The following is a 21950-nucleotide window of genomic DNA, read 5'->3' on the forward strand; positions in this document are numbered from 1 at the left end:
CAAGACCTCTCCTGTGTGTGTCTGCCACAGGACAGTCCATTCCTGTGGCAGTGAGTTATGACAGCATGTGTGAAATGTGTTCTGCCAGGGAAGCTCGTTAGAGACTCCGTGGGCAGGTTTTTACTGGGGCTGGTCATGGAGGCACCCTCTGCCCGGCATGTACCAAAATCCCAGGCTCACAGAAGGAAAGCGGATTCAGCATAAACTGCACTGTGTGCATAAACAGTTTAAACATGGTGAGCTGCTCTCATTAGTCTGAGAATGGTGGGAACCTTCCGGAAATCTGGGTTCCCAGACACCAGCCACGGCTAGCCTTGCAAGCAGGCCTTTTAAAGCCGTCTCGGGACTGCTGTGTGAACTCTTTTTTTTGTAAACAGGCCAAAGCCCAAGGAAAATACAAGCGTAGTTGGCACTATGACTACATCAGAATTTCTCTGGAATGGGCATTTGTTTAATAAACTGTTTCTAACATATTCTAAATCATTTGGATAGCTAGTAAGCTAAAATTTTTGTCTGTATGTATTGGCAGGCAGTCTAGCATATAATAAAATAATCATAGACTGTGAAATTTGACAAATCTGGCTTCTCTAGTCATGGCTCAGCTGCATACTCTCTCTGTACCTCCATTTCTGGTAATAAAACCTACCATTTTGAAGATTCAGTGATATATGTATATAGTACCTAGAATAGTGACTGACACATGGTGGCCATTCAGAAATACTGGTGGCATTGATGTTAATAATTGCAACAAGAGTTGTTTTATTATTGTCTTTCTTGTGTTAGACATGCCATTACTTTTCCTGGATTAATCGATTGTAATATCCACTCTCCTGTATTTTCACTAAATGGCTTTCAGTTTTTCAATTAAACTTTCAGTTGAACAGTATCAGAGGCATTTTAATAAAAAATTTTACTGAGCTTGATTAGTTGATGAGAAGTAAATTGCTCATTTTTGATTACCACATTAACTCTTTCTGGCCATTAGGGTACCATTTAGTAAATTACCTCTTTTTGTACAGTACTCAAAATGTTACCCAAGTGACCAGAAAGAGTTAATAATGCACCAACAGGCTGAACACTTGACTACCTCCTTACTATTAGATCAGTCTCGTTATATTAAATGTTTCTCTTCCTATAATTGTCATTTTCTTTAAAAAATGAAATATTGGATACAGTTATTTATTTTTAATAGACCTTATAAGCTCAATGAAAAGTATGCTGAGTTCACTCATATACCTTCTAAGGGGATTTAAAGTATCGGTACTCACTATATAATATGCAAAATCCAATGTGGATAATAAATGCACCTTTCACAGTGCGCAAGAAGGGCATTATTTCCCAAGGGTACAAGTGATTCCCTGATTATGATCTGAGTACTAAGGAGTCATATTAATATGCCTCCCTAAGTGCTTGAGCACTAAAGAGAGTTGTGCCTCATGGCATTGTAGCAGGTAAACTTTCATGTGGGCAGGAATCCTGCCTTTTAAATGTATACATTATCAGTCCTCCTGTGGATGTGTTTTTATTGCTAATTCTAATACAGCTTTTAATTATTCAGGAGTACTCCTTACTTTCTTATGAATAGGGGTCTGCAATTTATTCTTAAAATTACATCTTTTGCTGGGCACGGTGGCTCATGCCTGTAGTCCCAAGCACTTTGAGAGGCTGAGGTGGGAGGATTGCTTTAGCCCAGGAGTTTAAGACTAGCCAGAGCAATATTGAGACCCCTGTCTCTACAGAAAATTTAAAAATCAGCCAGGCATGGTGGTGCATGCCTGTAGTCCCAACTAATGTGGAAGAATCACTTGAGCCCAGGAAGTCGAGGCTGCAGTGAGCCGTGATCACACCACTGCACTCCAGCCTGGGCAATAGAGGAAGACCCTATCTCAAAAAAAAAAAAAAAAAAAAATCTCTAGTCAAATATTTTTCCAGGTCACCTGGGAAAATTGTTGTTACTCTCTTGGAAAGAATATTCGACTCCTGAAGTACTAGTTTTTGCAATATAAAAGGTTGTCTTTCACTTTGGGAGGCCAAGGCAGGTGGATCACGGGGTCAGGAGTTCGAGACCAGCCTGGCCAAGATAGTGAAACCCCGTCTCTATTAAAAATACAAAAATTAGCTGGGTGTGGTGGCAGGCATCTGTAAACCCATCTACTTGGGAGGCTGAGGCAGAGAATTGTTTGAATGTGGGAGGGGGAGGTTGCAGTGAGCCAAGATCCACTGCACCCCAGCCTGGGCGACAGAGCAAGACTCCGTCTCCAAAAAAAAAAGATTGTCTTTTCATTGATATAGTATAGGCCAATAATCCATGAGCCACTTAGTGTTTACTGAGTTGTCACTGAATGTGTAACATTAAGTGCTTTCAGTGATACAAAACTAATATATGACTGGCTTGCTCATTGATTCAATAGATGCTTGCTTAGAGAGCTATGTGCTATGTACTCTAAGAATACAAAACATCAAAGAAATTGAAGTCTGTTTGGGGAGATGATTAATGATGACATCATAGTACAATACCATTGCAGCTGTAAACATGCATTCAGAGGAACATGCCCAGCTACTTCAGCATGTCAGAGGGAGAACCGACCCAGAATGGAAGGAGTCAGGGTTATTTACCTCCAAGAGATGAGGCTGAGCTCAATCTTACAGGATAAATAGGAGTCATCTGGCTATTTGTACCCCAGAGGACGATATAAAGATACAAAGTTGAGAAAAAAGATGACGGGCAGAGGGCTAGTGCTATAATAGTCTCTTGTTGTTTATTTCATGTGCAAAGCAGAAAGCAAGGCTGAATAAGTAGAGAGACATCAGGTTAGGGATATGCCATGGTTTAAATTTGCTGAGTTTTTTGTAACCTAATTAGAAAAAGGAGAGTAATGTGTGTGTACACAGTGGAGACAGTAAACACATGGTCACTGGAGTTCATTATTTTATACACTCTTCCCCAGAATCCATATGGGGCATAGTATTATTTTTCCTGTTTTATATATAAGAGCTTGTTTCTTTGAAATATTAAGCAAATTGCCTAAGGATTCAGAGAAGATAAGCGATGGAGATAGAATTCACTTCTACAGAATTCCAAAATCCAAACTTGCAGAGATATTGAACAACTTGCCCAGGATTATACAGTGAGTAAGCACTTAAAAACGTGGATTTGGAAAGTGGGATCAGATTATGTTTTCTGGTTATAACTGCATTAATTGAAAATGAGGACGATCACTGATTTCACAGTGCTTTATTCTTAGAGATGTGCCAGATTACAAAATGGATCTTTTTTCCTCTTATACGACGTAGCACCTTGTCCAAGCAAGCTGAAACTTGGTGGATGGTTTTTGTTTTATAACATACTTTCTTGGATGATTAAGAGTCAGGATTGCTGTGGTACCGACTTGCACCCTCCTCCTCAAATTAGCCCAGTGCAGAGATGTAGCCTTTTAATACATATAGGTGGAAAGGTGGCGTGGATTATAATAAGAAAACAACAACCAAGCTGTACATTTTCCTTAGATGATTAGATCTGCCTCAGGAAATCCTGCAGAGTTTCAAATAGAAATGTGTTCATCTTTCCTATGGAAAATAAATTCTCAGTGAGACTGCTTACTTATTTTCAAACTCTGACCCTCACGTACATATTTTGGTCAATTTTGATACTTGTTCTGAAATTCTTGTTGGTATTTCTATTGAAAAAACGAACTATTGTGATTATTGTATTCTTCTCATAGACTCTGAGGCAAGGCAGAATACTGCTTAGGCCAGGATTTGGGCAGAGAGGGAGTCTTTTTTTCATAAAGAATTTTTATTGTGGCTGGGAGTGGTGGCTCGCGCCTGTCATCCCAGTGATTTGCGAAGATGAGGTGGAAGGATCACTTGAGCCCAGGAGTTGAAGACCATCCTGGGCAACATAGTGAGACCCCCATCTCTACAAAAATAAAAACTAAAAAATTAGCCAGGTGTGGTGGCATGCACCTGCCGTCACTCCAGAGACTGAGGTAGGAGGGTTACTTGAGCCCAGGAGTTCGAGGCTGAAGTGAGCTATGATCGCGCCACTGCACTCCACCCTGGGTGACAAAGTGAGACCCTATGTCAAAAAAAAAAAAAAAACCAAATTTTTTGTAATGGCATTTAATCTGTAATGAATTACGATAAACATTATTACATTATTATATGTTAATAATACCTACCTCTCAGGATTAGTGTGAGAATTAAATGAGTAAATATATGTTAATATATGTGAAATGTTTAGAACAGTTACTGGCACACAATAACCGCTATACAAGTATGTGTTATTATTATACATTTTTTATTTTATTTTATATTTAGATTATCTATTTTAATATTGTATATGTATTGGCCTTACAACAATGAAGAATTCCGTCCAATATGTAGGAAACTCCAAATGGGAATTGAGATAAATGCCACGAACAAATATGGTGTATTTTTATTTACTTTAAATTTGCACAGATTAACTAGATTGTTGTTTCTGCTGTTAGTAGTAGTATTTTTATTTTCTGTTTATAGCAAGTCTTTCTTCTTCATAGATCAAGTTTGTAACTTGCAATTATGTTGGGGCAACCAGTGTCAACTGGCACTGTCCAGAGAAAATCCGTTGAGATTTGTAAGCCATTCTTATAAAATTAACATGCAAATAGCCTCTCAAGTCTTTCTTCTATCAGTGTGGCCATGTTCTAGCAGTAGGACTGAAGACCATTGAATAGGAATGTCACAACTAATGCCTCTACTGGGCACCGGAGCAAAATAGCTGCCAATAGGCATGCCATGCTTTTTAGCTTCAGTGAAATTCCAGTTAGAAATCTTGAGAGGTTTCTTAGTGGCTGATGGCAGCTCACAAGTGGGTCAGAGGATCACATCCTGGCCGCCGCAAAAAGTACACACTTTTTTTTCTTTCCTTCTGCCAAGACCAAAATCACTGACTTGCTGGAAAGAAATAAGCAGATGTGACTGCTGCTCATCTTCAGGCCAGCCTCCTATGTTTTCCTGCTTTGATGGCTTGGCGGAACCCTGGGAACATATATATATTTTATATTGGTTTAGGCTTCATTCCTCAGCATGGAGCCTGTTTCTGCTAGCTCATGGTGAACGTTTCTGTGAAGTCACTCCTTCTTACCCCATATCCATGAAAATCTCATCTGTTGCCTCTCCTGGTGTCAGAAAGCTGAAGTTTAATTCATGTAATATTAGATATTTCATTTGTTTGTCAGATGGAATGTGTATTAAATAGTTTTTTACTCTATGTCAGGGGTTCTTTTTTTTCCCTTGTTTGCTTTTTGTGCATTCAATGATTATTCACTAAAAGCCTGACAGCTGGCAAGATATCGATACACTAGGTACTTTGAAGGAGTGTCCAGAAGAATGAAAGACATAAATACGGTTAACTGTGTGTTTCAATTAGGGAAAAATAAGGATTTCAAGGAAGTACAGTGTGAATGAAGTGTTAGGAGCTCTGATAATATCTGCCATTTCTCTGCTCTAGAATATCTTGTCTGATGTCTTATCTTTCTCCTGTTTCATCCTTTTTGCATTCTCTCGTCATCCTGTGGAACTCTTACATAAATCAGTGTCATTGGTGGTTTCTTGACTCAGTTTTCAAAAAGGCTAGCTCCTGTAGTCATTTCATCATGAACTACAGTCTGTAATTGCAGGATCTAAACTCTTGGTTTATAAATATCATTGCCGTCTCTTTCTCTTCTATGTAAGATCTCTCTCTTGTCTAGTTCAATCTTCTAATTACGTACTTCGAGGTCTTTTACCAATTGTTTGCACCAGCTACTTTATCTTTCTGTTTCATGCTCCATTACTCCCTAAACCAAATTCTCAGCTTCAGTCAAGTAAACTATTTATTTACGATTCCCGGAGCAGGCACTTTGCTTTCTGCTATTTCTTGGCCTCTGTACTTGCAAACGCTTAACATTTGCATGTAGAATGCTCTCCTTCCTTCTCACCATGAAAACGTCTTCTGCCCTTTTTCAAAAGTTTTCTATGACACCGTCTGCATAATCTCATTGCCTCTAGTAATTCTACGTTTTCCACATGTGTTTAATTATTTAGCTATGACTAGTTACTTGACGTTAATTTTCTATCAGGTTTCTGTGGATACGTTTGTGTCCCTGTCTCTGTGTTTTGTTCATGCTGCAGCGTGTTAAGTTTCCAGGTACCCCATACAGTGTTCTGTGAATGTGCACAGATGCAAACTGAAATATATTTATATGACCATGGAAGATGATTGATTCATCTTGCTGCTCACTGACTGCTATTTTGGAGAGTGCATTGTTTGTAATCTTCCCAGTGATTTAACTGTTTTTATTAAGTGAGGCCTTTAAAGCACTTACCATTTGCTTTTGGCTGTTCTTTTTGAACAGGAGTAAAAATGCTCATAGTGCTTGGCAATTGAATGCTTAAATATATACATTAATTGGTCTAATATAAGCTTTTAGATAGTGTTTTTTGTGTTCACGTTTTGGGCAAGTATTCAGGCATCCGCACATCTCTTCTGTTTACCAAAGGCGTACCCAGGAAGAGTTTGAAGAAACAATGTTATTAACAATTATTTATGGAGTGCCCAGAGGCACAAGGCATTTGGCTAAATGCTTAGAATACAATAGTAGGCAAATTCAGAAAAGGGAGTTTACAAGCTAACAAGGCATATTAATGAAATGATCACACAAATAAATGTCAAGTCACCACTCAGGTCACTCAGGGAACTGGTACTTAAGCAGAGATTTGAAGGGTGAGGACATACCTGGGGACGGAGGAAGGAGAGAAAGAAGAAAATACAGGTAAAGGGTAGAGCATATGCAGAAGTAGCAGGTGGGAGCCTGACATGTTTGAGGAATTGGAAGTAGATGATTGTTGCTGGAACACAGAGCAAAGCAGCATAATGCAAGGTGAGCTTTGTTTAAGGACTTGGATCTTTGGCCAGAAAGCAGTAAACAGTGCTGGGGGTTAGAAGGATGTGACCAGATTGCTATTTTGCATTATTACCTTGGTTACAATATAGAGCAAATTGGAGACTGCAGGGAGGTGGTAGTGGAGTTGAAGAGAAGTGGGTGGGTGTTGGAAGATATTTAGAGAATACTAATATAGTATGGATGTAAAAGCAAAGGAAAAGGAGGTTTCCAAGATGACAGCTACATTTATGATTTGCAGGAAAGGATGGCTGGTGGTACCATTTTCTGAAAGGGGGTATGCTAAAATAGAACAAGGTTTGGGGGCTGAGGAAAGATCCTTAGTTCTGTTGTGAACATTCTGAAGTTGAGACATTTTGCAGCATTCAAGTGGAGATATCAAGCCACTAGATCTGTGGCTGAGTAGCTCAAGGGAAATGTCAAAGCTATGGATATCGGTGTTATAAAGTGATCATTATATAGATGATAACTGACACTGTGCGTATAGATGAGATTGCTGAAGAAAAAAAGCATAGAGTGGGAAGAGAGGCCTGAGTGATTCTGTATTTTAGTGGCTTAGTAAAGGGACAAGAGGCTACAAAATAGACTGAGAAGGTACAAGCAGAAGGGCATGGAGGAAGTGCTGAGAGATGAAGAGTGCAGAGTCCCTGCAGGCAAGAGAAGAGACCATTTGAAGAGGGACCTAATCAGTGGTGTAGAAAACCATCAAACATCAAGAAAGATGAAAAATAAAAATGCTCTGCTTGATTCATTTACGTGGAGAATACTGATGAGCTAGCAGTGACTTCTCCGGAGGGATGGGAGTGGAAGCCAGAGTGGAATGGATGAAGGAGTGAGCAAGGAGATGGAGACAGTGGGAACAGAGAACTCCTCCAAGAAGTTCGGCTATGAATAGGGATGAGAGGAATAACATGGTATCTGTATGTTCAGGGAATATTTTAATGTTTTTAAAATTATGGAGAATTACGAGTGCTCAAGTGCTATTCAGATGTGGAAGGAAGATATTGGATGTGTAAACCAGGTTTGTGATCATCAACAAACCATAAGGATCATTCGAACGATATTAAATTTTCATACAGCATTAAAATTTCTCCTCTAAGCACAACTATTAACTTCATTCCTTCATTCAGCAAATAGTTATTTTAACACTTTCTATGTGTCATGCACTGTTCTAGGTTCTGGGAATATAATTGTGTATAATATTTACTGAGACGGAGAAGATTCGGTGTGGGTGAGGTTGAATTTGGGGGAAAATCAAGAAGTTTGTTTTGGCCATGTTAAGTTTGAGCTGTCTTCCAGACACCCACGTGGAGATGTCAGATAGACTGCTGGAGAAGCTGACTGTAGAGTGTGGCAGATGTGAGGACAGGGACCTTAGTGTCCTTATTGCTGTATCCCCAGCGTCTGGAACACAGACATAATTTGACTTGAGCACTCTTCCTAATACTCCTAGAGAACTTAATTGATACAAAGTTTACTGTGGGACACAATAAAGAATAGAAAAGGGTAAATCTAAGATTGACAAGAAAGTTTGATTTGAATGTAAACCTTTGTAACCTTAGCCCTACTTGTAGCTTTTGTTCATTTTACCTTCTGGCCTCTAGCATTTCCTCCATAAGTTATTATGAAGCCATGGTGGAGGGAGGAAGAGGGACTAAAATTCAAGATGTTGTATAGAAAAACAAGAAATTGCTAACAGAGTGTTCATTTCCACCAGATAAAAATTTCACTTAAGGCCAGGCACAGTGGCTCACGCCTGTAATCCCAACACTTTGGGAGGCCGAGGCGGGTGGATCACCTGAGGTCAGGAGTTTGAGACCAGCCTGACCAACATGGAGAAACCCCGTCTCTACTAAAAATACAAAATTAGCCGGGCATGGTGGTGCATGCCTGTAACCCCAGCTACGGGAGGCGGAGGCAGGAGAATCACTTGAACCCAGGAGGCGGAGGTTACGGTGAGCCGAGATCACGCCATTGCACTCCAACCTGGAGAAGAGTGAAACTCCATTTCAAAAAAAAAAAAATTTTCACTTAAAAAATATTTATCCAGTGATCCCGTGTGTCTCACCAAGGATTGAGAAAACAGGCTGACAGAATGGTGTCAGCGGTGTTGAGTAAGCACCTACTTCATGTCAAGAACTGGGCTAGGAATTGAGATAGCTTGGTGAAAAAAATAGATGCATATACATATGTGGCTTCTGCTCTCATAGAACTTAGTAATTTTGCAAAGGGCAATGAAGAGGAACTGCATATGCTAACAGAGCTCCTAACGAAGGAACTAACCTAGTTAGGAGGATCAGGGAGGATTTCCCTGAGGAATCAGTGTTTTGCTCACATGTGAAACATACATAGATCATTTCAGGCAGAGCGAGCGAGTGGTACTAAGGTTAGTATTTACTGAGCATTCACTCTGTGCCTGGCACAGTTTTAAACACTTTCATTATATTACTAAGGTAGATTCTATCACTAATCCCATTTTACAGATGGGAAAACTAAAACCGCTAAGAGTTTAAAAAACTTGCTCAACTTCAAACAGTTGGTAAATGGTTCCCAGAATTCTAGCTCAGGAAGTCTGATTTCACAGCACAAATTCTTACCTCTATTTTGGTTTTTTAAAAGCATGGTGTTTTTGAAAAACTGAGGAACATCTAACATGACTTAACAGAGCAATATCATGTGCTATCTTATGGGTTTGCAATTTTGGACTTTATCCTAAGCCATAGAAAGTGATTCTGTGTGTGTGTGTATAGAAACGAAATATTTTTGGACTTCCTTCATTTCCTTAAAGCCTCAAAATAGAGAGCAGAATGTTAAGAAATCTGTCATTTGTGCACATGAGCATCTTTCAAAAACACAATCATCCAACAATATACTGAATTGATTGTCTTAAAATTATAGGGTGGTGCAAACATTTTCAATCATGCCATTGGTCAAGGGAAAAAAGTTAGATGAGAACTTCTATTGAATCCATGCTATTTTATAGGAATTTTGCTAGTGGCTTAACATGCATTATCTTATGTAGTATATGTAACGAAGAGTAAGCTGTGTTTTCATACCAGAACTCATTACTAGCAATTCAGCACTTAATATGGTGGAGAAGATTAGAAAACAGATTTTAAATGCTAAAAGCCAACAAGCTCAATAGCAAAATCTGGTTTTAAGTAACATTTAATAAGCTATCATTTAATAAAATAGTAACAACAGGCCAGGCACAGTGGCTCATGGCTGTAATCCCAGCATGTTGGGAGGCTGAAGTAGGACGATTGCTTGAGGCCAGGAGTTCAAGACCAGCCTGAGTAACATAGCAAGACCCCGTCTCTACAAAACTTTAAAAAGAAAATTAGCGAGGCGTAGTGGCGCACACTGTAGTCCCAGCTACTTGGAAGGCCAAGGTGGGAGGATCGCTTGAGCCCAGGAGTTTGAGGCCTCAATGAGCTATGATCATGCCACTGCATTCCAGCCTGGGCGACACAGACTCTGTCTCTCAAAAAAAAAGAAAAAGTAGTGACAGCCATATATATATAGCAGTTTTCATTTATTGAGCACCTACTTAGTTTGAAGATTATGATACCAAAGCCAGAACCAAGTATTTTATAGCAAAGTCTCTCCCCCTTGTTTGTAAATTGAGTGCTTATTTTGTGCCTCACATCATGCCAGCATCTTCAGTTTTTGGCTCTGAGGTCGTGTTCATTGGAACTGTGTCTGTGGAAATGCCTTGAGTTCTGGCTGTAGGGGAACTCTTTAGCAGACGATTTTCCTTTGTTTCTGCCAAGTACCTGAGGCACAGCTTACCTGGGACACTTTTTTCCTCTGCTTGAGGTTTTCAGACACAGGTAATGTAAATTCGGTGGGCACACCCATTTGAGGGCTACCTCTTGGATACAGATTCTTGAAGGAGATGTTTTTCTTTCTCCACCTAGAGCCAAGGTCAAGGCAGGCAGGTTTCTTTGTGTCACTTGATATAGGGTAGTTTTGTTATAGTTTCCCTATACTGAGAGCACAATTCTTTGGGAGCCTTGCTTTATGGAAGGGTTTTTATTAAACTCTCTACTTTCAAAGGGACAAGCCCTGGGCTTTATCTTCACCCCAGCATTCCGTGTACTCTTTCATGATGAAGCTCGAGGTCAAGTTTCGGATTCACCTTGTTTTTGGCCTCTTAGTATACTTTACTTTCTTACAAAGTCAGTGAGATGAGTAAAAATGATTCTATACAATTTTTTATCCTTTATTTAATGTTAGCAGGAGAGTTGTTCAGGTGTCTACTTTCCATATCACTGTAAATGAAAGTTTAAACTTTTGACTATGCATTAAGCTGTTGAATCCTCACAACAATTCTCGTGGTAGATGTGAAGAACACACGGGTTAAAGAGGTTTGTATGACTCAGCTAAGATCATACAGCCAGTAAAAATTTGAAAAGGAGTTTGATCCCAAGCCGTCTAACTTTGGAAGCTATAGCAAATGTTGGTGACATAACAAAGGAGTTCCTAACGAATGCAGCTTGTGATTGACCTATATCTTTCCTACTAGAAGGAACAAACACACCAGTAATGACTCGATGGATGCATGGATGCAAGGATGGAGGGATGCATGGATGGATGCAAGGATGGAGGGATGCATGGATGGAGGGATGCATGGATGGATGCATGGATGGAGGGAGGGGAGGGAGGAAGGGAAGTGTCTCAACATAGAGACCAGGAGAAGAAATGGCACTACAGAGTATATTTATTTGAACAAATTCAATAGGAGAAAGAAGAAAGGTTCTGTGTCAGGAGGTTCATGCAATTATTCTGCTGCATCTGGTAGGGTCATTGCTTCTATTTGGAGGTTACATGTATCTTCAGAAAGTTTAGCTGTATTACCAGTTGTTGGTGTATGCTGATTTTTATGAGTGAAGTAATATAATAAGAATGGGCGAGCACAAGGAGACCAGCGTTCTACTTTTAATAACCTCTAACCTTAAACAGGTTACTGAGGCCTCATCTAGGCATCTGTTCCCTTATCTTTAAAAACAAAAGATCTTTAAAGTCTCATCTTTTTTTTCACCAAAAAACTTAAAAAATTGAGATAGAACATATTTTTATATATATATGTGTGTGTATATATGTAAGTTGTTGATACATGCTTTTTTGGTGGCATTCCATCTATAGAAAGGATAATTTTCCAGAAAAGTATATTTTATTTTTAGTTTGTATCAGCTACTCTATTTTAAGTGCTTTACATACTGTCGCTATAGGATAGTCGGATATGAATCTTTATAAAAGTAATTTTATTAGGGCTTATTTTATTCTTTGGAATACCAATTCAGATAATATCAATATAATCCTTTTGGATTAAATAGACGAAAGAGGTTGCCTTTTATTTTTATATTTAAGAACCAGAATATTGTGTGGTACCTTTTGCTTCAAGATGTTCAGATGAGAATGTTTCAAAAAACTAAAATAAAGGGAAAGATAACATACTGTCAGTTTTCCTCTCAATGTTTCCTGACAAATAAGTGAGTTATCAGATTTCAGTTTATAGTTCAATAAATTTATATAACTAATAACAAATATTGTATTCAGAAAGGTATATACATGTAAGTTTTTAGTTGATTGTGCAGAAAGAGAGCAATACTCTGCCCTACCCTATTCTGTGTTTTCTCGCCTTTCCAATTTCTACTTGCCTTTCAAGTTCCAGCTCACCTTTCCCCTGCAAGGCATTTTCCTAGCTCCCTCCAGCACAGCATTGTGGATTTTTTTTTTTTTTTTTTTTTTGAGACTGAGTTTTGCTCTGTCACTAAGGCTAGAGTGCAGTGGCGTGATCTTGGCTCACTGCAACCTCTGCCTCCCGGGTCCAAGCGACTCTCCTGCCTCGGTCTCTCGAGTAGCCGGGATTATAGGCGCCCACCACCATGCCTGGCTAATTTTTATATTTTTAGTAGAGACAGAGTTTCACCGTGTTGGCCAGGCTGGTCTTGAACTCCTGACCTCAGGTGAGGATTACAGGTGGGAGCCACCGTGCCCGGCCTGCATTGTGGATTTTTAAATAGGTAACCTCTCAGTCTCCTTAGCTCTCATGACTATCAAATAAAAGTTGTGTTGCTCATCTTCTCCTTACCTCCTCACCTTTTAAACCCAGGAATTAATGGAACGAAGGAGACGTTCATTTAAGGAGAGAACCTATGCGTTGGCTTGATGAATGATGAGTGTGTGAAAGTTAGGGACTTGGAGTCAAATATATGCCCACACTGTTAAAGACAGTATCATTTACTTAACATATAACTAGTCTTCATCTAGGTGAATTTGAGCAAATCTCTTAACACCTCCTGGCATCAATTTTCTTACCTGAACAAGAGTTAGGGTAGATCAGGAACCATCAATCAGCGCATTGAAATCTTCAACAGTAGATATTGAAAATGTACATGCTGGATCTCATTTAAATAAATTCCCCTTGGGGATTTACTTTTACTCCCCATCTCTGCAGAGATTAAAAAGTAAAGGAAAATTGCTTCTCCTGATAGAAAAAAAAGTCATGGTTTTTAGTCAAGGTGATTTCTAAGATGCCATCTAGTTCTACAATTACAGAGCTATGAGTCTATCACGTGAGTAAAATAAAATTGAGGGGAAAAAAGTTAAGACAACATACCAGTGTATTTACTTGATATGTCTGTTTGCGTGGAAAGACGTCTTTTTTGTTTGTAAGAACTCATTAATAGATGTATATTTTTGGATAGGTGATATATCAGCAAACTGTTGTTAGCATCTCTATATTATATCTTAAATATTTCCACTTGTCTTCAGCCCCACTACAACCACCCAGGTCTAAGCCACTCTCCATTACCTCTTGCCTGGACCTCTACAGTTGCCTCCTGCTTGGTTTCTAGCAGCCAGAATATTTTTTAAATAAAAGCTGAATCTCAGTTCTCTCTTGCGCAGAACCTCTCCTGGCCTACTAGACCCTGCATAACTTGGCCTTCGCCTTTCATTCCAGTCTCGTCTTGTTCTGCCTTTTCCTCTGCCCTTGGGCCTTCTGTTTTGGAACGTGCCACAGTCTCCCTCCCCGGTGGTATTACACAGTCAGTTCCCTCTTCCAGAAGACTCTGCCCCTCTCAACTGGTATGGCTTCTCTTTCTTTGTCTTTAGATCTCAGCTTAATATAGCTCCACAGAAAAACCTTCCCTCACTGCCCTATTTAGGTAGCCCACCTGTTTTACTCCGTTTCTCTGTCCTGTTTGCATCTTTTCATAGGAATTACAGTTGACCGTTGAACAATTACGGGGCTAGAGGTGCTACCTCATCTACACAGTCAAAATTCCTCATGTAACATTTGACTCCTCCAAAACTTAACCATGAATAGCCTACTATTGACCAGAAGCCTTACCGATCAACAGTCGATTAACACATATTTGGCATGTTTATGTATTTTTTACTGTATTCTTACAATACAGGAAACTAGAGAAGGGACAATGTTATTAAGACGATCATAAGGAAGAGAAAATGTGGAAGTGGGTCATCAAAAAGGTCTTCATCCTTGTCATCTTCACGCTGAGCAGGCTAACAAGGAGAGGGAACAGGAAGGGTTGGTCGTGCTGTCCCAGAGGTGGCACAGGAGGAAGGAAATCTGCATGTAAGTGCGCCTGCACAGTTCAAACCCCTGTTGTTGAAGGGCCAGCTGTATTATTACTTTGTTATTTGTTTCCTGTTAATTTTTCTTTCTAGAAAAATTGACAGCAGGGGCCATGTCTGTTTGGTTTAATGCTGTAACATTGCAAGCACACAGCAAGTAAGTGCTCTACAAATATTTGTTGAATCCTTGACTCAATTAGACATTTACCATTTTTTTTTTGTTGTTTGTTTTTTTTAGAGTCAGGGACTTGCTTTATCCAGACTGGAGTTTGTGGCACAATTATGGCTCACTGAAAGCCTCAACCTCATGGGCTCGAGCGATCCTTCTGCCTTGGCCTCCCAAAGTGCTGGGAGTACAGGCATGAGCCACTGTGCCTGGCTGACATTTATCTTTTTATCTGTATTTTACTTCAGTTAATTAAAATAAGTTTTATTCTCTGAAAACCGACAATCTTTTATTCTCCAAGCAACTGAAAATAGTCTGGAAATGTGCAAAGAAATAGGGAATCCTACCAGAGATTTAATCTGTCCACAGATAACCCTGAAAATGGACAAGTTGCTTATGGATAATCAAAAGCGTGTCCAAGAGTTAATCTGTTTTTTGAAAAGGTTCTATATATGCCTTGCTGTAGTTAGCAGAGGTCGCTTCAAAAGCTGTTCATATTGGAATCTGTGTATACCTGAGTGTGTATGATTAAAAGTCTTTAATTGTAGGTTTGCAACATGTTTGTAGAATCTGATCAGTATGTTAACTGCTGGATTAATCCTGTTTTCTAAATCTTCAATATGCATATTTTTACAAAAGAAATATCTCCTCTTCCATTTCTAGATGTACCTCACATGATTAATTCTCATGAGTAAGCAGAGATCTTGACCTGTAGCTTCTTACATCTGCCTATTTGTTTAGCAGAACAGAGAATTACGGTAAAACAGAGGCATGGTACAAGCATTTGTGTTTGCTTTACAAACACGTCTCCCATCTTAGTACAAAAAAACACTGCAAACTCTTAATTTTAGATCTTCTTAGGTTTGTTGTAAATAGAAAGTAGAGTATAATGTTTTATAGATTTATTTCTAAACTATATTATGGTTACTTTTCTCGTTGTGCTTTTCAGATATTTGAGAAATTGTTTATGTGCTGTCATGAATATGAATTCATTATTATTAAATGTTAATGAATAATTTTGCTTCAAAATAAAATAGTGAGCCTGTATACTTTCACTTGTATAGTGTCCTAGCCCATATTTTAATTTTTTACTTTTTCCCTTTGTTTTCTTTCATGTCAGCTTCTTCATCTGGTCCATCAGTTATTGAACATATTACGTCACCTCCGCCCCATCCCATCTTCATGACAATCAGAGGAGGTTGCTAAGTGCTAGTTTCATCCAGGCCATTTTGTGGCCAAACGCTAAGCACACTACCAGTTCTATCCAATGCTCACTCACTGGTGCAGTTTCCATTTGAGTCCAGCCCTATAGAAAGAAGATGACAGCTTTCGGTTTTCATGGTTTGACTAAACTATCTTTTTGTGTCATGTAAGGAACCAAAATCATATTTTAAACTTGCTCCTTGATAGCTCCTTATTTAAAATTTTCTGGGAATGTTTTATCACTACAGATATTAAGGCATGGAGAAGAAATAAATGCTTTATTGTAGCCACAGAAATTGTTTTCTTTTTCTAACCCAATCATTTGCCATCTCTCTGAAAAAAAATTCCAAGGCCAGGCACGATGGCTCGTGCCTCGAGTCCCAGCACTTTGGGAGGTCAAGGTGGGAGGATCAGTTAAGCCCGGTAGTTTGAGACCAGCCTGGACAACAAAGTGAGACCCCATCTCTACAAAAATAAAATATAAAAAAATTAGCCACGCATGGTAGTGTACACCTGTAGTCCCAGCTACTTGGGAGGCTCAGGTGGAAAGGATCCTGTGAGCCCAGGAGGTGGAGGGTGCAGTGATCTACGATCATACCACTGTGCTCCAGCCTGGGCAACACAGTGAGACCCTGTCTCAGAAAATAAAATATTCCCTTCTCATCTCTGATCAGAATAGAAAAAGACCGCCCATGACTCATGTTTAGAATTTTTCCAATCCAAACCCAGCTTTTCCTCATTTTATGAAAATATGAGCTGCCTTGAGTTGCACAATGTTCACAGTAAACACACGGTTTTAGGAACTTGAAGAACGTCCATACGTAGAACCCAGACTCTTAACTCCAACACAGATCACTAAAGCTTTGGACTGAAAAGCAAGGAGTGCACAGGCCGAGGCAACTCTACCTGGGGGAGGAACACTTCCATGACCCCAAGGCCGGGTGAGCCTGTTGGTTCTGGCATTCATTGGTTAGTCACCTGATGTAGATGTTCTACTCCAGAGGTGGCAAACGTGTGGGACATTTGTTAACACTCCCACCTCCAATACTTACAACAGACATCAATAATGGATCACCACTTCTCAGCCTTTTGGCTAAGATCAAGTGTACTGTCTGTTCTTACCAGTTTAATAATGGATGATTGCAGTGTTTCCTACTGAGTGCAAAGACAGTCTTGGGATCTTTCTTAACACAGCAGTCACTTTCAATTGCCAACCTTGTTTTAAAAAAGAAGCATCAGCACTCCCTGAAATCCCTCTCCGTTTTTCTTACTCTATTCTTATGCTATGCATCCCCTCTTCCCACCCTTCCCCATCCCCTACCATGGCAACTAGACTCTTATTTTTATGATTGCTTTATGATATTTTCTACAGAACCTGTCATTTACTTTTACCAAATGGAAAACAGAGATGATGTGGTTTTTTTCTCTCTTACTTGGCAGTCCAGCAATAACTTAACTAAGTGAGCAGTAGCCTTTTTAAGGTAAGATAGAATTTTAAAGTCGGCCCCAGATATAATTCTAATGTGTCCGGTGACACTGCAGAAAATGTAAATTTCCCTGGAACCATGTATTATTCTGGGATGTGTGCATGTGTGCATGCTTGTGTGCATGCTGGTAGATGTTACGGTCAAGTAAAATGTCAGCACAGTAATTATAGACCAAAAAAGTTCACTTCAAAGAATTAATACTGTTCAAAGGAAAATTCACGATTTGGAAACTCACAAATTTAAAACTAAAGCATTTTCTTTTCGTTCCTTTCCATTAAAAGTTGAGTGGAGTAGTTACCACTCTAAGATGAAGTCTATAATAGCATAAAAATCCCTCTGGATAGGAAAGAGTGTGTTGTTTGAGTTTTCCAGCCCATCTTATCGGATTTCAGAACTCTTTAAGCGCTTAGCTTTTGGTGTTTTTGGGATTAGGAATGTGTGTTCTTGTAGAGAGTTGGAAAGCAAATGTTAGGCTTGTCAGCATCTGAGGACCGCAGAAGCAGTCCACCCATTGTTCCAGTCACGCTTCCAGGGCCCAGCACTTTTCACTGAGGAGCCTGCTTTTGAAGTGTTTTCTTTGCTTAATTTTCTCCACCTTTGAGATCCTTTCAGAAGTATTTTCTTTCAAAATATCATGCATTCTTCTTTAGAAGAATTGGCCTTTCTAATAATACAAAGAAACATAGGATACTTGTAATCTGTCAAGTATGGCTAAAAACATTAGGGCATTAAGGACAGATAGAGTAAGGGTTGTGGAAGAAGTTTTGCAGTCGCATTATAAATTGACTTTTTTCCCTTTTTAATTTAGTCTGACTATAGAGAACTATATCTAGGCAAGAAAATAAGAAATTTTGGGTTCATTTAGAAATTGCAATTGGTTTTTTCATACTTAATGGGAAGTCAAAATGGAAATCCTTTGGCATGACAATTATGTATTGGAGTCTTACTTGTGTATGAAAATAATTGAAGGTCTAATAAAAATTCCGCTCAAAACCAGTGTCTGTTATTTTATGGAGTTACATTTTAAACATTAACCAAGATGACCATAAAATTATGTGGAAATTTTACGTTTAAAAAAAGTCAGCATAAAATGTTAACATGGGTTTGAGAACAGAAAATAGCAATTCCTAAAATAGCTCTTGTAGTCATATGTATGTATGTACATTGATTTACAAATTTAAATACAGAATTTAAGAATTAGAGTATACTTTGATTCACAAAATAAATGAAAAGTAGCTATTCTTACAGACCTATTTGTGGAGATGTAATCCACAGAATAATTACATATATTGGTTCACTGTACGTCTCTCTGTTTACTAAGATTTAACACTAGGGTCACAGATCCTGAAGTCACTCCTATTGTTTTTCTCAACTGCTCTAATAAATCTGTGTCCTTTCTCTCAGGTGGTAGCATCCTTTGCAGATGTTAATTTCAACATCTGGTGGACTCATGCTTAATTTTGTTCTGTGAAACCTTATTCTGACTTTAATTCTTAGCCTCTGAAGCTTGCTTAAAATATTTCTTTTTGGGTTTTCTGGGTGTTCATCACTAGAGACAAGTTATTAATGCTTCTAACACCAGGGATTTGTGGAGGATCTTCTATCACTGTAAATCTGTGCTCCCTTAAAGTGAACTATATGAGGTTAAAATAGAAGATATCTATTTTTTTTAACCTCAATACTTAATATAGTGCTTAACACAGAGCAGTTACTAAATGTTTGTTGAATGAAAACATATCCTGAGGCATTGGGATTGGGAAGGAAAGATGTTATTTTCAACTTCTACCAAAGGGGCTAAGCAGTGCTTTAGGGAGTAAACCAGTTGGGAGATGATTTAGTTTCTGTCACAAAAAAAATCCTTGGCTGGGAGCAGTGGCTCACGCCTGTAATCCCAGCACTTTGGGAGGCCAAGATGGGTGGATCACTTAAGGTCAGGAGTTTGAGACCAGCCTGGTCAACACAGTGAAACACCATCTCTACTAAAAAATACAAAAATTAGCTGGGCATGGTGGTGCCTGCCTGTAATCCTAGCTACTCAGGAGACTGAGGCAGGAGGATCACTTGAACCCGGGAGGTGGAGGTTGCAGTGAGCTGAGATCACTCCACTGACTCCAGCCTGGGCGACAGAGTGAGACTCCATCTAAAAAAAAAAAAAACCTTATATGTATAATTGTCCCTTCATTTGTCCATAATAACACGAAGATGATGAAATTGTCCCTTTTTCCCAGAGCTCTCAGCTAAAATTTTCTGACTTTGATTTTTAGGTCCATACCTAATGTTAGTCCATGTTAATAAACAGTTTTCAAAGAAATATAACAGCAGTGGTGGTAGGATAACTATGTAAACTATGTGAAGAAATAAATACATGGTCAATTACGTGAATTTGCATGAAGAAATAACTTTTCAAACTGTGATGATTAGAAAAGGCCTGAATAAAGTGCAATGAATCTATTATAAATTGTACAAAAGAGAGAGATAATAATATAGGAATAAAATTAAAATTATAAATATAATTTCATAAGAGTCAACCAAGCCATCATTACTATTTTATCTGACTTAATATGACCCCCTGTTCATTATGCAGACCAGTGGAATTTGATAATTGTGTAGTGGTATTCTAAAGTTGCATCTTTTACTGTATTTAAAGTTAAATGGGCCATGCACAGTAGCTCACACCTGTAATCCCTGCACTTCAGGAGGCCAGGCTGGGAAGATCGCTTGAGGCCAGGAGTTTGAGACCACCCTTGGCAGCATAGTGAGACCCCCATCCCTACAAAAAATAACTAGCCAGGCGTGGTAGTGCATGCCTGTAAGTCCTAGCTACTCAGGAGGCTGAGGCAGGAGGATTGCTTGAGCCTGGGAGGTTGAGGCTGCAGTGAGCTGTGATTGCATCATGACACCACTGCACTCCAGCCAGGGTGACAGAGCAAGACCCTGTCTCAAAAAAAAAAAAAAAAGTTAAATGATATGTAACATTTGGGAGTGACAAGACTGTTCATCAGCTTGGGGCCTGACAGCAACTTTTCTAGAGTTAGCTTTTTTCTCCTTTCTTGTTCCATGACTTAAAAATAATAACTTGCTGGGCATGGTGCCTCATTCTTGTAATCCCAGCACTTTGGGAGGCTGAGGCACTTGTGGCCAGGAGTTCAAGACTAGCCTGGGCAACGGAGTAGATGCCCTCCCCGCCACCACCTCTACAAAAGAAAAAAAGTTAACTCTTGATTTGCTTTCTAGTAGTGGGTGAATTTGGAGTTCCAATGATTGTCAACCCATTAATTCTTCATTTACTGAACATCTCCTTATGTTTCAGATGCTGCAAAGATGTACAAGACTTTGTTTCCTACCCTCCAGGATATTTCAGTCTTACTCTGTGATACTTAAACTATTTTATTTTGCATTAGTTGAACCTTTATCCGAATTCAGTTTTGCTGTACCATTCTGAAAGTTGAAGAGTGTTCTGAGAGCTACCAAGCTAATTAAAGGATTAGAAAATGAGACTCACGAAAAGAACTCAAGAAGAATTGAATTATTTAACAGAAAGGAGAGAAAGCTAAAGGGAGATACATTAATCATTTTTGAAGATGTAATGGATGATGACCATCTAGTTCTAGCGTTGGCCAAAGATGGGAAAGAAGAAGTGGATGAAATTATAGAATGAGATACTAAGGTTAGACTTGAGAGTCTAGGAACGCAGGAGTTATTTTAATATGGGTCCTCTTAATGAATGTAGTCCTGACATTTTTAAAGGGTATTTTTAAGTTACATAAAGTATTTTTTGTTTTCCCAAGTTAAACTGTGACTGAATTTAGGGATTAACAGAAAAAGAGTGTTCAAGTTTTTGTATCATCTTTCAGAAAATTATAGAGCTTGACTAGGGAGAGAGCCAGCACTTGGTTCCAGGACATGCATGATACTGAATCAGTAAAAAGCAAATGGTCACAGCAAGGGCAGCCCTCTTGTAAATATATCGTAATTTGCTTTTGTAATCTTTAAATAGTTTTTTTGTTTTACTTTTTTAGACAGGGTCTCACTGTGTTGCCCAGGCCGTGGTGCAAGGGCTAGTCACAGGTGTGATCGTGCACACTGCAGCCTCGAGCATCTGGGCTGAAGGCTTCCTCTTGCCTCAGCCTGCAGAGTAGCTGGGACTACAGGCAAGAGCCACCACGCCCAGCAGTGCTTCTATAGTCTTCATAAATCGTTTAGAAAATTGAAATGTTCTCACTCATAGGTGGGAATTGAACAATGAGAACACATGGACACAGGAAGGGGGACATCACACACTGGAGCCTGTCGTGGGGTGACAGGAGGGGGAGGGATAGCATTAGGAGATACACCTAATGCTACATGACGAGTTAATGGGTGCAGCACACCAACATGGCACATGTATACATATGTAACAAACCTGCACGTTGTGCACATGTACCCTAGAACTTAAAGTATAATAATAATAAAATTAAAAAAAAAAGAAAATTGAAACTCATTTACTAGAGATAAACTTAAGAGCATAATGAAAGCTTATTTTTAAAGAGTTTCTTATTCCTTTGCTCGGTTGCATATTGCTAGGGA

At 39.1% G+C, this 21950-nt stretch overlaps 1 protein-coding gene and 1 pseudogene across 16 annotated transcripts in view; both read left to right on the forward strand.

The window, feature by feature from the left end:
* TENM3 (teneurin transmembrane protein 3) overlaps positions 1 to 21950 on the forward strand; it is a 2735422-nt gene that overhangs the window by 2462271 nt on the left and 251201 nt on the right. The gene's annotated exons all lie outside the window — the stretch shown is intronic.
* LOC112439770 (U2 spliceosomal RNA) lies at positions 16971 to 17082 on the forward strand (annotated as a pseudogene).

Source organism: Pan paniscus, chromosome 3, assembly GCF_029289425.2.
Source record: "Pan paniscus chromosome 3, NHGRI_mPanPan1-v2.0_pri, whole genome shotgun sequence".
NCBI lineage: Eukaryota > Metazoa > Chordata > Mammalia > Primates > Hominidae > Pan > Pan paniscus.